Genomic DNA, 18,064 nt, shown 5'->3' with positions numbered 1-18,064 from the left:
AAAACATCTGTACAAAGCCTAACATGATGGGGAGACAGATAGGGGAAGATTCTACATATTGCTCTTACAAACATAGATAGTTGACAGTATTATAGGTTTTGCATTAGTATGACCTTTCTGAGGGATTTGGGGTCTTAAACACATATGTTTATCATTATTTATTGACATCAGTTCTCAGGTATTTGGCAGACAGGTACAGATTGTGAGAGGAACACACCACACATATGAGGCATACATCTACACATTCGTACAGTTGTGAGGTATGTTTCTGTTACTGGACATCAATTTTCTTACCCCATTACACACAATACATGGCGCCATCACAGGCCAGTTGCCATTACATTCCTATTGCAGGACACACCCACCCACAGGGTTATATTCCTCACACAGGCCAACAGGTGCTTATCCACACTAATTATTCCATCATGTACCTTATGTGTATGCCGGTATTTGCGCTTTCCGTCAGAGGCAGAGCTCACATACGAGTATGGGGGACTGGACACTGTATCAGTGACACTGCATGACACCCTGAGGGACACATGTCTTTTGAGTCTATTAACCTTCCACATTGACTTTCACAGGCCATACGTTGTAATTCAAATTTGTGGACAAACACGCTTATGACTTGTACATGTTTTGTCATTTGTCCTGACGTCTTTCTTCTCACCTGTCCACCTAGTATCACTAGTTCTGTACATTTCATTAGGACGGGTTACCTTCATACCTCTCACCTGTACACATTATGGGTATATGCCCCAGGGTTTGACCTATGATTCTTTTACATTTGTCATGATAATGTGCCTTTCTGGTAGATTGCTGGCAAGCCATGATGGAATGTGCGGTTAGGTAATCATGACTGAAATTTCTATTTCATGATTACTAACTCTCATAACATTTGTATTCCTGACTACACAATTATTCTATCAACATTCTGACTTTGTCTGGGGTATATTTAATATAGTCCCTATTTGTCTGTCGTGTACTATGCCTTAGTCCAGCTGTCTTATTCTGACATTCTGGCAGGTATGGTTACCATCTAGGTCGTACGCATGTCCATCCATGATAATCACCTACATGACACTGATATAGGTCCCTACGTCTTCCCCCAATGGTTTACACAATATCCAGTAGATGGGTTGCACTTTTAGAATATAGGCATGTGCTATACCCACATAGGTATATTGATCACTCCCATGGGGCGTACCTAATAGATCTGTGCCAACCAACACCTTGGCCTAATTCTGCATACCCATGATTCCCATACCTGACACACCTCCACAGTACCCATTAGACATGTTTAATGTGAGCAATAATAATGTGTGAGGACACTTCCGAGCACTCCCCACTCTGCGGATATCAACTCGTATGTCATACATTCAATCGACCCATGTGTTATTACCCTTGCACATGCTACTGTTGCATGTACACCTATATTGTAGTTGCAGGTGTGACTTCTTTTGCATCAATGACGGTTTGCACTTCGTACAGGATCAATTTTTGGGGTCCTGCAAAGGACACCTATATTCATGTTTAACGTGTAGAACTTGCAGGCCCTGTCACACTGGTACTTTCCGGGCAATGGTTTGGAAACCATCGGTGTATTCTCCTTTCATGCATGTCTGTCTGTCTATCCATATTAGCTATACCATGACCTATTTATGTACATGTGTTATATGTACAGGGACATATGTTTGTTGTGTATATATCTATTCATGTATCGTGTGTGTATAGATATATATATGTAAATGCTTTGGATTATGTCTGTGGATATATGTGTATATATATCTCCATATCATACCTTTCAACTGTACTGATTTCCGCTGCATGTACAGCTGTTTGCCTCTTATCTTTGGTCCGTTTTTCATAACCTTGTGTCTATCTGGCAAGTTAGTGGCATATCATTAAAGACTGACATTGGTAAATAATGACAAACATTTCAGGTTATGACTTCATACCCTTCAGAGAATCCATGCTAGTGACACACCTGTTATTCTATCTACTTTCTATGTTTGTTAGGGCAATATCTGGGGATTGTCCCTATTTGTACCAGTTGTTGGTCATGGCTTTGTCCGGTTTCGTACTTTACGGGGTTAACAGGTATGAGCCATGTACATAGAATGTGGGGAAAACACCATTCATTTTCTATTCTGTGAGTGGATTACACACGCGCAGGCGCACTTTCATATCCTTATTGTGGATTACATATGTTTCATAGATAATTGTGCTTACGTGAACTTTCATAATTCTGACCGTAACGGTTACATATCTGTACTCCAGTTTATGGACTACTTCGAAACACACGTTCACCTTTACATATTTAAATGTGTGTACAGCATGAATGCTTTCATTACACTTTCAAGTTATATGTGCAGTGGTCGTAGGTCAACTGGGACTGCATTCACGATGGCCGGATGCCTGAACCACTATTCTATTGATGTTCTTCCTCATTGATATGCATACCCATAGTACTTAGCTACATCAACATATGCCTCACCGCTTCACCTACAACACAGGCATCCATTCTCCTGCTGGGAAAAAGGTGGTACTACATATTACACATTCCCTATTGCCTACTGCTGTGGACTCCGGCTGCATTGTTAATCACTCAGAGGATTTGCAGAACACCAAGACATATAGTCCAGCCACATACAGGTCTTTGATTGTCAGGGTGTTCATGTAGTGATCTGGGTTTAGGCTTGTCCACCTGGTGAATGGAACTTCCCTGTCCGAGGTCAAATGTCAGATGAAGCATAATGACAGGGATTATCTCCCTATTTTGAAGTTTTACCTGTGTTTATAGACACAGGTGTTTGGGCACCTGTCAGCAGCTTATTTTTTTGGCATTACATATTATGGGTGGGGTTGTTACAGTCCATACTCCACGGTGAGGGGTGTTCCAATTCACATTTGACTATTACCTGTGTACAGTCATATGGGGATTATTATTTTTGGACATGAAGTGACTACAGGTATGCAGTTGTACATTACACAAGTGTGAAAGGCTGTTCCTGTAAATATGTACGGACCATACCTCTCAACCTCTTAGAGCACCGAACCTGTGCAAAGCCTACATGATGGGGGGACAATTAGGGACACATTTTACCGATTGCTCTTACAAGCTTAGAACGTTGATAAAATGCTAGGTTTTGCATTAACATGACTTTTCTGCAGGTTGTGGAGTCTTATACTCAGGATATTTCTCATTATTTAGTGACGTCAATCCTCAGCTATTTACCACACTGGTGCAGATTGTCGGAGGCACACACCAACACTATGGGGTGAACCTGTGGTCATTCTTAGGGTTGCCACCTTTTTGACTGCCCAAAGTGGGACATGTTCTGTAGAGATGTCAAATTTTCTAGGACAAAACATATCTACAGCCGTGCATAGTACAGAACTTTAACCTTTTTTGTACATATAATAGCTTATTCTAGTAACATTTGAATTGCTTATGCTACTTCACATAACATATTGAGGATTCATATATAAAATAACTGTTTTATGCGACTATTAAAGTAAATTAGGAAATAACATTGCCCTAAACTCTCATGGCATTTGCTATGTCTTGATTTTTTTTCACAGGACACAGCTGCCTACAGAGGGACTGTTACTCGTAAAGTGGGACAGATGGTGACCCTAGTCATTCTGCGAATATCCGGACAGTTGAGTGGTATGGCACAGACCTCTGTAATTCACTGTTGTGTTCTGGCACAGCAGTAGCTCAGCATTAAAGACTGCAGTCGGAACGTGCTGACAGACAGTTGGGTTTCAGACTTCATACTCCAGACATTAATGCCAATGTACAAACTGTTATTCTATCAAATTCTATGTTTCTAAGAGCTATCTTTACAGATTGTCCCTTATTTTGGACCTTTGCCTCACTTATATTCACGGCTCTGTCCAGATATCTTGCTCACACAGATTGACAGGTAAGGTCAGTCATGACTGCACACAGTCAGTGTCCCTCACACTTGATCAGGGCTGACCTGTTTACATCAGTGTCTTCCTCACCTTCATGCCCTTTTCCACTTTGCAAATGTGTGCATTATATTCTCCCTCCTATTTGTGTATGGACACGTGCGTAACGGGAAGGTATTTTATCCTGGGTGGTAGGTTATGCATGCCCACTTAGGGCTGGACAGTGTCATGGACCTCCACTGCACGTTCTGACTTGTGTCCAGATATCTACTGGATTGGACATCATGTCATCATACCCATTCTACTATTTACACAAGTTGGTCATCCCATGAGGGATATCCCAAAAATTGGACTAGACCAAAACAAGTTAGATAATGAAGATTTTTGTGGTTTCATGAAAACGTGCAGGGGGTTTTACATGCAGGGGATACATGGTTTGCAATCCTGACACTGCCTAGGGTGACAATACCTACTACATATGCGTAAGGGTCACTGTGTGTAGCTGTTTCTGCAACAAACTATTGGACCAAGTACGGCTGGATTTGGTGGACGTTCTGGTATGGTGGCAGGTTGTATAGGCTATTATGCATCCAGGTGTGTTGTGTTTGTTATGGCCAGTTCCATCAGGACCCATCTGTGGGTATGTGACAGTGCCGTATCTATACATTTGTCTCACATATTTCCATATTCATATGTTTGTGGGATTGTGTTCTACACTATGGCCTGTCTGCTTGTCTTGCAGCTGTTTCTACATGAGGTTGTGTTTCTTTCCACTTCACCCGCTGCCTCCTCATACACCTCCGATTCACCTTTTCTGCATATGACACAGTATTGCCTTTGAGGAATTTACCATTAAACACCCACCCCTCACACGCAAATTCCTCACACACTATAGAGCACTACTTTGGTTGTTGGCCCATGACACGGCCAGAGTTACACATTGACTACCCTATATGTGTCGGGTACCTTTATGGTTGTGTGGACTACCCTGCCATGTTTGCTTTCCACATGCTATACCTCACGCACATAGGTACACGCCTATACTTCACTTTCATTACTTGGTTGGTGTATCCGGGTACTACCCGTTCGACTGTGTCACATACACGTTCGGATTATACAGCTGCCTTCCGGATTTTGCCAGACTGTTCTACTCATTGGTAGGATGGCACCTTTTCCTGTGACTAAGCTATTCCTTACACATGTCCGACTGTTGTGGACAATGCCTCCCCACAGTCAGTTGTGTTTCCACCTTTTCAGTTGGCCACAGTGTGACATAGGGTTACCACCTGTCCCACTTTGCGAGGGACAGTCCCTCTTTGGGCAGTTGTGTCCTGACATGTAATTGTAAACATGGCAAATGTCCTGAGATTTTAGGACAAACTTATTTCTTATATTTTATGTGATAGTTGCATTAAACAGTTATTCTGTATATGAAATACCTGACTGCTATGAGAAATAGAATAAGCAACTAAAATGCTACAAGAATACGCTTTTCTGTAGGCAAAACAGTTACGTTCTGTCCTTTGTATTTGCCGTGGGTATGTGTCGGCCTGTAAAATCTGATGTCTGTACCAAACATGTCCCACTTTGGCCATTTGTAAAGGTGGCAACCCTACTGTGACAGTTGAAGTGAAACCAGCATATTTTACAGGCCGACACATACCCACAGTCAGTTCAGCAGATAGAACTTACAATTCTTGCCTATATCTAAGCTTATTCTTGTAGCATTTTGGTATCTTATTCTGTTTGTTATGACATTTATGTAATATACGTCCAGTGAAATATGTTTAATGCAACTATTGCATGACGTCTACGGAAGAATTATGTCCTATATTCTCTGGACATTTGCCAGTTTTACATGTTTGTGTCAGGACACATCTGCCCACAGAGGGACTGCCGCTCGCAAAGTGGGACTGGTGGTAATTTTGGTCGACGGTACGGATCTTACTGTTCCTTTTGGGCTACATGTGTTCGTATTGTTATGGCTGTTTATATGCTCCTTCTGTTTCATTTACATGCGTATGCTATTTCCTATCACATTTGGTATGTGAAATACGGACATACCTTTTGTATGTGACTATTACATGGCTTGTGTGATATGATTCAGACATACGGTCACTACATATATCTACATTTCTCCTCGTGTATTTTGTTATGGACACATCTGTACAGCTATGTTCCCTCACTCACATTATGGGTCGGTTGGTGACCCTCTCCGTTGGACTGGACGTACCTACTGGCGGCGCGCTAACATATGATACATTTCACTTCCACATGATATAGCTATCAACAATACGTTGGACTACAGGCACATGGTTTTCATGTCATTTCTTCATGGATAGGGACCTGTTATTCCCTACCGTGCATTTGTGTTTGATTTTTCATTTTCTGTTCGCAGGGACTCTGCTTTGCATACATTTCAGTCTCCATGGACACTGATAGGTACGATTACTATTGCTGGTGGAACATAATATTCAGCAGTTTAGGTTGCTCCTCGACAGCCGACATTGACACGCCTCCCTGCGCAACTTCGATACGCCCCTTACACTCGCGTACATTTCCTATGCACATGGCTGTGGCGGCTGCGCGCCTTCATTAATATGCATATGGAGTGACTACTCCATATATACGCCGCACGGCCGGCGCAAGCCTTACTTGCGCCTAGCTTCATGAATCCCAGGGAGAGGCTACTATATTTCTCCTATTTATTTTGTTTACCACTAACGATTTTTTTATATATTTTAAAACTTAATCTTTAAATTAATATAAAAGATATTAAGTGATAAAAAGCTGATTTATCAATATTAAAGTTAGGAGTATATCATCAGCAAAAAGGAAAAGTTTTTAATCATAACTTTGATTTAATGAAATACCAGATAAATTTACTTTTTGTCAAACTGCTTCTACAAGTGGTTCCATTGTCAAGGCAAATAATAAAGGTGATAAAGGTCAGCCCTGTTGGTCCCTTTCCAAATGTTAATTGCTTAAGATAAGAAAGAACCAAGTTTAATATAAGTAACACACTGACAATTAGTGCATCTTTACTCTCTAATACACATAAGTCCTTGACTAATAATGTGGGAAATTCTAGTTCTCAAGGTACATTTAACAGCACGTTTACCTTTTTCAAGCCCACTATGTCTCTGTCTCTCATACACACACACACACACACACACACACACACACACACACTATCTCTCTCTCTCTCTCTACACCCATATATATATATATATATATATATATATATGTATATATATATATATATATATATATATATATATGTATAGAGAGAGAGAGACAGAAATTCATAAGTTGACTATACCAGTGGCCTGGGTAATTTGAACATTTTTATTTTATTTTTATTTATTTTACATTTGTTAACCAGGCTAGTCCAGCTGGATATATTTCCATTTTCAGTGAAGGCCCGAGGAGAAAAGCTCCAGTAATAACATAGACAAAAAATATAACACTTAAAAATAACAAGTACAAATTATACAAAGCAAGGATATTATGTATACATAGTAATGAGTATTACTGGGGGGAGAAAAAAAATAACAATAATGTCCTGTAGACATACAGAATTAGCTAGTCACTGTGCAGTCATGATATCTGAGATAAGATACATTACTTCTCAGTGGGATTACATTACTAACATAGTTTAATTTACTAGAGATAAATACTCCTTCTAGAGAGTTAATTAACAAATATTGGTATAAGGAGGTAGTACAGATAATAGCAGTAGAGAGAGCAGAGGAATTATTCATGGTTGCAACAGGGACATACCCAGTGATTTTTAAGATGTTTTTTGAGTTTTTGCTTGAAGAGTTGCAGGGAGGGTTGTGAACATTATTGGAACACTGACACAATACAGTACCAGTCTACTCATTCATCAAGACCTTTCTTTCACTTATTATGGAACAACTACATAATGTAGAAAATTATTCCACATACATAGAATTATTCAAGTTATGTACAAATCCATTTTGTGAACCTTAATTTAACAACAAACTTAATGCTTCTGATTCTGAATGTTCTGGTACTAAAATAAATATCTGAATTAAAGGTTGTGCATAAAATGTCATCCTAATATATTTTGTATGCAAACAAAAGTTTTAAGATATTTAGTAAATGGTAGACAATATCAGGTTTTACATGTTTCATGATGTTCCACAGTTTTTACTGAAGGGTTGTGTTTCATTTTTAATCTATTCAGTTGGCTAATTAAATGTAATATGTTCTATTATTTGTCTAGGCAAGAATTTATATAACTCAACAAAGTTCTCTTGGTCTCTCATGGAAATACTTTTTTATAGTATACCAACTTGTCTCATGACTTCATTTGTATGCAATTAGCATGCATACTAAATATAAAGGTTTATGTTTGTGTATTTCATGGAGCTTTACACTGGGCAACCTTTTCAAACGTTTGGTTTGGCAATTGAACCTGTTACAAAATATTCTTCTTGCTAAACAAATCAGTTTGCATTTCTTAATACTACATTATAGACCAGTTCTTTTTTCCCCAAGTGGAAACTTCCTGTAAGAAATTGTTTACTATTAATAAATGATAATTAGGCTATATTAAAATTCTGATCTTATATTCATCAGAATATTTGCAAATACAACATTTACATTTTTTGAAGATGGAAGAGTACTAACTTAAATGGTATTGAAACAATGGATGAGCCTTTATCTATCAGAGTGAGTTCCTTGAACAGCAATTATCTGTAATGTATTACTCAACCAGTAAATTATTTAGGATGTAATGTAAGAATTTACCTAATGACTCAGAAGAATATTATTGATGGATACATGTGGCAAAGGTATGTAAAGATTTGGCTAGCTCTAAATAAATTACTCCTACTTAAAGGCCTAAATAATTAACCTAAGTAGCATAACCATAAAATTGTACAAAATTAGTCAATGTAAACCTGACCCTTATAAACCCATGTTGAACAGCATCTGCACACCAAACATAAACATTGTTGTTAATAATAAGATCCAAAGTAAAACTCTCAAAGTATTTACCTATCTGATAGGTTATTCTTATTGACATGTAATGTTTATCTTCAGTACTAGCCCACTTGAGTATTGGTGTAACATAAAATATTGTCCATGTACTTGCAACAGTTCGTATGTTTAGCAATATACTGAATATATGAAACAACACTGTCAATAAATCTTCTAAATATTTAAGTAGTACAGTAGAAATCACAGCAGTTATATCCAGTATGTTATTTTTATGATTCTGTTTTTTGGACTTCAAACCACCACAGGACTGCCCAAAACATGTCCTTGGAACCTTGTCATATGATTTCTTCAAATATAACAACAGTCACTTGGACTCTTCTCATCTCTAGATTCCTCTCAACTATCTGTCTCACTGCAAACATTGGGTAAGTTGTGATGCATCCTGATCTGAATCCCAACTGCTCATCTCCCGTCCTACTTCTACCTACTCTGCGTACTCATTTATCAGTCATATGAAAGTTGTTGCAGTGCGTCCATGAACATCAACATACTAACCATACATGGTTTTGGTAGGAATCAATCCATGCATAAACAACTACTCTAGATTTAGAATGATGACATTGTTTATCGCAGAAATTGTCTCTGTTAAATTAAATATTTTATCTATTAGTATAACCAAAACTTTCATTGTCATCTTTGCTTTAGAAACTGTATGTTTAAATGCAATGTTTTTACTAGTACTTTTGTACATACTGTAACAAGAGCTTTGATTGTAATTTGTTTGTAATTATTGTTTTGTTTTTGGAGCTTTTCTCTCCAGGACTCCATTGAAAATGGGTTCTTCTAGGCCCAATGGACTATCCTGGTAAACCAACTGCAAATTAATAAATAAATAAAATAAATGTAATCCAGTTACATATAACAGTTTAGATTAACAGCAGACAATTTAATTTGTTATGCTCGTTGTTAGTAGATAACAAGTTAAATTCTTTGAGGCTGTTTTCCTAGTCATTGGCAATCCAAATGTTTTTACTTCCATTTATACATGTAAAATACTTATTTGGTGCATCACAGACTTCATTTGATTTATCTAATACAATGGATGGATGGATGGATGGATGGATGGATGGAGTGTGAAAGAATTAGCAGCAGTTATAGCCTGTATGTTATCTTTATGATTAGGTTCAGTGACCAGTTGTTGAAGTCTGTTTATAGGTAATATATGTACAAAAAAATTGTTCATACCAGCGAGAGCCACAACAGTTTGATTTAACTTGGCTAATAATTGTTAATGTTTAAATACACCAATGGAATTTGATAACGTACAGTACTAAATAGCTAACCATGTCAATTTACATCAGATATTTTAACCAAATATGTCTAATTTGGTGTCTTTCTTAACTAGATGAACATTAATGGATTCATGAACTCACAGAAATATTGCACCTCAGTTCTTCTTGTCTAAACCGTTCAACTGTTTTTATATGTAGGGACCATGTGGTCTCTAGAATCACAGATCTCAACTATAGCAATCACCTTCACATTCAATGTCATTATTCCCTTTAACTTCAGCCATATTCCTAACATTATAATACTATTAAGTTCTATATCTCTTTTGCTTTCTGCATTACTAAAATTTGCATTCCTAAGAAAAGAATAATTACTTCTCTTAATGTGCTGGCCAGAAAACCAGCTTCATACTAATGTGCAACCCATCTTTACGTAAAAATCATTTATCAGAAATACTTTCTCCCTATATATAACCTGCTTAATGGACTATAAAGTGCATACCTGTCAAGGCCATTTACTAAACTTCAAAGCCTTGGTGAGTATGTAAACATTCCATTGCATAGATGCTATAATTTCACTGTTTTCCATTTGGTTCATTGGACTATTCCTTCAATAACATGGGCCTGTACACACTATTAAATAGTTGTACTTCTGTTATAACTTTTCTGAATTATGTAGCAGATCTAGTATACTAAGCAGTTTTAAAGCAGGCAAAGATGATTCAGTAATCCTGTCTTTTTCATGTCTGCTCAGCTTCTTTGAATGAGCCTTATGATAGAATCCGCCAATACAAGCATATCATCAGCTACTAAAGAAATCTCACAAGTTAGCACTATAACTATCTTATTTTTCCTTTTTTCTTACACTTCATTTAAATGTTTTATCTCATAGGTCTTTTCATCAAAAAGTGAATAATGATTTTTTAACTGCATTCTGTTGTGCTGTGGATTCTCATTTCTTAAACTTCTTTTTTAACTTTGTAATCATAAATAAATAATGTTAATATAATAAAGAAAATCATTTTTGAAATTACAAATGAACAAGAAAAATAAACTTACATATATTCTGTTAAAATCAAATATATAACAAAAATAACTACACACATTATATACCAACCATGTTAGGCTTTCAAGTATAATTTGATACAACCATTGGATATGAAATAATAAATATTGGGACTTCTGGTAAGAACAAATAAATCTAGGGATATTAAAAATATTAAAGAAACATATTTTTAATAATTTAGTTTAACTAGAATGACTGCTATCTTAGGCCAAAATTTTCAGTTAGCTGAGTTATACTCACTTATATTTAATTAGGTTCAAATCTTTATCATAAATTATTAAAATTCTAAAAGTTGGAAGTTCTGAATTCATGCACCTTTAAATAAAAAGCTGTCTTAGCTTTCCTAGCTCTAGCTAAAATTATCTATAATAATCGACATTGATTTTTTAAATCATTATTGTAAAGTAATTATTATCAGTAACTAGATTTCTATAAAGATGAAAATTACCAGACCTAATAATTTGTGTAAACTTTTCAGTTTGTTTCTAATAATTATGAAATGTTGACAACAATGTATATAATATGCTCCCAGTTGGGTTATATTTCTAAATTACATCTCCAACATTTAAATGTATTATTAGTAGTAACTTTATTCAATTTATCAAGTATAAAGAAAGGACTATGAATAATTTTCCATATACAATTTACCAAAAAGGAGATCTAGTAATTTTAGATACAGAATCATGTCATTATCAAGAGCCTATCTGAATCATTAAATGTGTCATGTTCATTTCAATATATAAACTTCCAAAAGTTAACATTTAAATCATTTAATAATCTAAGAAAAGATTATAATATGCTCATAAAATACATTTGATTGTCGTAAACAATTTTGTATAAATATTGTACAAATTTAGGATGATTTGTTGATTGTAGATATCTTGTTGATTCTAGCCGTGTTTGCAAAAACTGTTTAATACTTTGAACTACTTATGAGGCTTCATTCTTCATTAAACCACATTCATTTAGAATAGACTCATTTAACATAAATTAAGAAACTTTAAGACAATTATAACCACCAATAAGTCTTTTACGTTCCCAGTTATTCACTATTACTATAAACTTTCCTTCAATTAAGCCTATGTTAATGTGAATGTGAAATAGTAAACATATACACATCTTTAAATCTAGATGCCTAAATATCAATTGCCTAATGTCATTGAAAATACTATTGATATGTGAAAACATTAATGGATTATAGATATACTGTAAAAATGATATATGATTATCCACATTTTATTGCTAGTGATTGACACTGGATAATCTAAACTTTATGTGTGTTCTCATTTATTAAAACTAAATATAAGCATTTCCAGTCTGCCTTATATGGGGCATCCAACCAATAGGTGATAACTTTAAAAATAAATGCTGTAAAGTAAGTTTGAATGCCAGGAAAATTTAGATCCCCCTTTTATTCTAAGGCCATATATGATGAGAATAGGCTATCCTAGCTTTTTTTTTTTTTGATTCCACAGAAATCATTTTAAAAAATCATTTTCAATAATCATTAATTGTTTTTAATCTGTTATGAGAGTTGCAATTTGAATTACACATAATAATTCAAGAAGTAAAACCATTTAAATAAGATATGACCTATAATCAAATGAATAAAATAACTTATTCCAATTTTTAATCTAAGATTTTGTTTTATTAATGATTCTTTCATAATCTGATACTTTGACATTCTCTAAATTATGTTTAATCAAATTTTCAAAATATTTAAATTCATTATCATTATTTTTAGGTTAGATAGAAGCTACTATATTTCTATTATTTACTTTGTTTACCACTAAGGATTTTTTTATCTATTTTAAAACATAATCTTGAAATTAATTCAAAAGATATTAAGTGATAAATAAAAAGCTGATTTATCAATATTAGTTAAAGTTAAGAGAATATCATCAGCAAAAAGGAAAAGTTTTTAATCATAACTTTGATTTAATGAAATACCAGATAAATGTACTTTTTGTCAAACTGCTTCTACAAGTGGTTCCATTGTCAAGGCAAATAATAAAGGTGATAAAGGTCAGCCCTGTTGGTGCCTTTCCAAATGTTAATTGCTTAAGATAAGAAAGAACCAAGTTTATTATAAGTAACACTGTTACAATAAAGATTTTAAATTAATTTAATAAAGATATTAGAAAAGCCAAAAACATCTAGTACTGTAAAAAAATAATCCCAATTTACAGGATCAAACACTTTCTTTATATCTAGCTTAATAAATACAACTTCATTTTTTTTTAATTAGCATAATCTAATAAAGTTACTGCTCTTTTAACATTATTCTGAGTCTGTCTCATCAAAATAATGATCATAAATAATTACATTTTACATGTGTATGTTTAATCTTTCTAAAAACTGAAGTAAATTTATAATCAATATTTAATACAGAAGCAGGTCAATAACTAGAATTTTATAACAAGCCTTTATCTTCTTTCAGTGTTGGAAAAATAGAAGCATATTTTCCAAGACATATACATTAAATTAAATTTTTGAACTTCTAGACATGCTTTATGCAAAAAAAGCAAGAATACTTATAAACTTCAGGGATAATTCCATCTATACTCAGCACTTTATTCAATATTAATTTTTTAACTGTAAAATTCCCCAAAGCAGGCAGAAGACAGTTTGATATGCAGCTAAATCCAAAAACTTGATGAACCAGCAAGTAATTGTACAAGAAAACTTTATTTCAAAGAAAGAAACTTAGTGCTTTCACGGTAATACCATATCACTTCTTCAGACAAACATGAATGGGGACAGAATAACTTATACGCAAATGACATCATCTCAAGCAGCTTAATAGCCAATAGAACAAACATTCATGCAGCCACATTCTCAGATTGAAGGTGTATAAAGTAGATAATATTTACTAGCATAAAATTTGATAAAAAAAATAATAAAAACATTAGCACAAATAAAAAAACATGAAAGATATTCATAAATATGTAAACAAACAAAAATAAACACCCTACAGCCATTTATTCCTTAATACAGGCTTAATGGGGACATGATCATTCAACCCCATAACTAGGTGTGCCCCCAACCTCAATATCCACTCTGACTCGACCACCTCAGTACGACTTACTATATCACCACCTCGCACCACTGGGCTGATCACACATAATACCTGGAAGACAAAGTTATGTTCAGGGCCAGTAGACAAAACATGTTTTGCTAAGGCACTAAAATCATATTGCTTCTTCATGCAATGGACCCTAATTCTTTCTTTTAAGCTCCTGTTTGTCTTACCAATGTAGAATTTATAACAGCATGGACAATCTGCTAAATAAACCACATTCTTGCTGGAGCAATCATCAGATGCCCTCAACTTCCACAAGTAGTCCGAGACAGGATGCCTAAAGAACCTAGACTCATCTATAAACTGACAAAAATTGCATTTATGACATTTAGATGTACCCTTCAAAACTTGGGATCCAGACATAACATGTCTAGGAAAACATAACTGTTGCCTTAAATTACTGTGGTTCTTATATACAAATCTGGGGCCATCTGCTAATATATCGGAACATCTGCTGTCAGTCTGTAAAATATGATAGTTCCTGGTAACTATATCTTTCACCATATTAACACCATCGGAGAATTTCAAAACAATGGGAGGACAACAATACCTACGAGGTGATCTGATTGATTGCCTATATAGATCAGTAAAATACAGACACGCTCTACTCTCACGCTCGTTGGTTATTCTGCCACAAGCTTGATAAACTTCAACTTGGGTGCAACCCCTGACAGCAAACTCTTTCCTCAAATCTGACAAACTTCCTTCAAAGTCAGAGATAGTACATGACAACCTCGAGACCCTGAAGGCTTGACCTCTCATAATGTTCCCAAATATGTGTTGTGGATGCATACTCCGCCTATGGAGATATGACGGTCTATAACAGTCCTTCCTATGCATCCTGGTCAGTATTTTGCCATTCTCCAGCCAGATGTTCACGTCCAAGAAATCAACAGTGACTTGGGAACAAGTGAGGGTAAATTTCAAATACTACTATTGTTTAAAGAATGAAAAAACAAGTCAAACTCTTGCTTGTTGCCTTTACAACCAATAAACATGTCATCAACAAAACGTCTATATATGGCAATATGACCTCTATGTTGTCCCAATACATGATGGAATTCCCATTCTGACATAACCAAATTGGCATAAGAATTAGCGCAGCTGGTCCCCATAGCCACGCCAGACTATTGCCAGTAACATTTGTTCTGAAACATAAAGATATTGTGTTCAAGAACCAGCTCTAGAAGCATACACAGGAAGTCAATACGCTTCATGTCAAATTTATTACTCCGAGCCAAGACTGCCCTGACCATACTAATGCCTTCTTTGTTAGGAATGCATGTAAACAGGGATACAACATCTATCGTCACTAAAAATTGAATATCCAACACATCCCCTCACTGGTCACATTATAGAAATCTCTCAAAAACTTTCAGTATCTTTCAATACAACTTCACTCATATCAAGAGCTATTCAAAGTTGGTTGTACAAATAAATGGACATAGCCCGGGTCAACCAACCACTCCTAACTACAATTGGCCTAAACTGTGGGAGTGTAGGGTGTTTGTGGATCTTGGGTAAGCCATGAATCTGAGGAACGACAGGAAATTCAGTAATAATATAGTCAAATAGTTCCTTGGTAAGTAGACTTAGATTAAAGCTTTCAAGTAAACAATTATCTATTCTATTCTTTATCACACTCACAATATCAGCGTCAACACTAATATATGTATTAGTATCAGAGAACATCTGATTCATCATATCATAATAATATCCAGAATCTAAAATCACTACACAGCCGCATTTGTCTGCTGGGCGGATAGCTATATTTTCATTCTTAATTAAATCATTCAAGGCTTGTTGTCCAAATCTAGTCAGATTATTACAAATTGTCATCCGTATTCTATTAATGACTTGATATCTTTCTTTCTCACAAACTGTGAGGAAGACATTAAGTGCTGGTGTAAAAGCTGGTGTAAAAACACTGGGTTTCCTAAAAATCTTAAATTCAGTGTCCTGCCTCTCAGAAATATTAGGTCCATCATCAAAAAACATACGTAAGGACAAATTATGTGCAAACGTAAATTAAACATACAGTCAACAAAATCCACTTTAGCTGCAGGTATAAACGATAAGTTTTTTTGGTACAGTTACTTGCTGGTTCATCAAGTGTTTGGATTTAGTTGCATATTGAGCTGTCTTCTGCCTGCTTTGGGGAATTTTACAGTTTTACAGTTTCATTTGGTTGCTGCAGTTGGGTTTGTTTTTGTTATTGATACTGTTTGCAGCTATGGCGGAAGATGCTTCAGATTTGGGAAATCTGCCTGTAATGAACAGACTACATAATTTTTTGAATATTCAACAAAATCCTCTGTGCATGGGGGATTTGTGACTGGATACTGATCAGAATGCTGTATGTACCATGGACAATAAGGCTCATGAGGTGAGAAAAAATATTGAGAATAATTTATACAAGTTTAAAAGGTTACAATGCCAACAATTCCACCTTGAGGCTTGTTTGGAACATCATGTTATTCCCAGAGGCCTGCGTGTCTTGAACATGCCGACCTATGGGAACACCTATCCAGATCTTTTGGCCAGTTGGCAGAAGATCAATTTGGATACAGGTTGTGCCCATTTGAAACTTTTGATTAAGTACTTCCCACCTGTTGAGGCTGAATTAGCCAAACAGATTAGAGAAGAGCAGTGTGAGCTGGCACAATGTTTGGGACTGGATGCTTCAGATATTTTTCTTAATGACATCACAGAAAAAGTGAATGCATATGAACAATGTCTCCTAAATGTGAAGAAGAAAAAGCGGGTTTGGGACATCAATGATTTTCATAACCAGCATGTCTTTGCATGGCCTAGAACACAGCATATTGCTAATCGTACTGATAATAGAGATTTTTCTGTTCCTACTGAGAGGGCAAAGAAGCAGATTTTGGCATCATCCACTTCAGTTTCAGCCCCTGTGCAGGGGGCTATTGTTGAGCCCCCTGATACCATGAACATGGGTGGGAATTTATGCACTGAAGTGACTTCACCGGAGCCTCAGAGTTCAGTGTATTCTACACCAATGATGGACTGTCCTAGTGTTACCAAAAGTACTGAACCAGCTACCCACAATGACTTGGGTCCAGTGGTTAGAAGGAAGATACTGCCCCCACAGTCTCAGCTGGATTTTCCAATGCTGCCCCTCCCTATTCGTATGGGGAGGAAATACTCTTTCGACAATGAAACACAGAAAGGACAGAAATGAAAAGAACCCCCCTTCTGTCCAACAGAACTGCTCCTTGAAAAAGATGTGGGGGATGGGAGTCACAACTTAGTTTGGAATATTTCCAGACATGTTTTAACACAGCATGAATTGTCAGTATTGTCAAAAGGGTTATCATTTATACCTGCAGCTAAAGTGGATTTTGTTGACTGTATGATTAATTTACATTTGTTTGCACGTAAGTTGTCTTTACGTATGTTTTTTGATGATGGACTTAATATTTCTAAGAGGCAGGACGCTGAATTTAAGGTTTTAGGAAACCCAATGTTTTTACACCAGTTTTACACCAGCACTTAATGTCTTCCTCACAGTTTGTGAGAAAGAAATATATCAAGTCATTAATAGAATACAGATGAAAAGTTGTAAAAATCTGACTAGATTCGAACAACAAGCCTTGAATGATTTAATTAAGAATGAAAGTATAGCTATTCACCCAGCAGACATAGGCGGCTGTGCAGTGATTTTAGATTCTGGATATTGTTATGATATGATGAATCAGATGGTGTCTGATAATA

The sequence above is a fragment of the Protopterus annectens genome, chromosome 5.part0 (assembly GCF_019279795.1).
Source record: "Protopterus annectens isolate FY-2018-M chromosome 5.part0, PAN1.0, whole genome shotgun sequence".
In the NCBI taxonomy this organism is placed as follows: Eukaryota; Metazoa; Chordata; order Ceratodontiformes; family Protopteridae; genus Protopterus; species Protopterus annectens.
The sequence above is the reverse complement of the archived record's forward strand: the minus strand, read 5'-3'. Positions refer to the sequence as shown.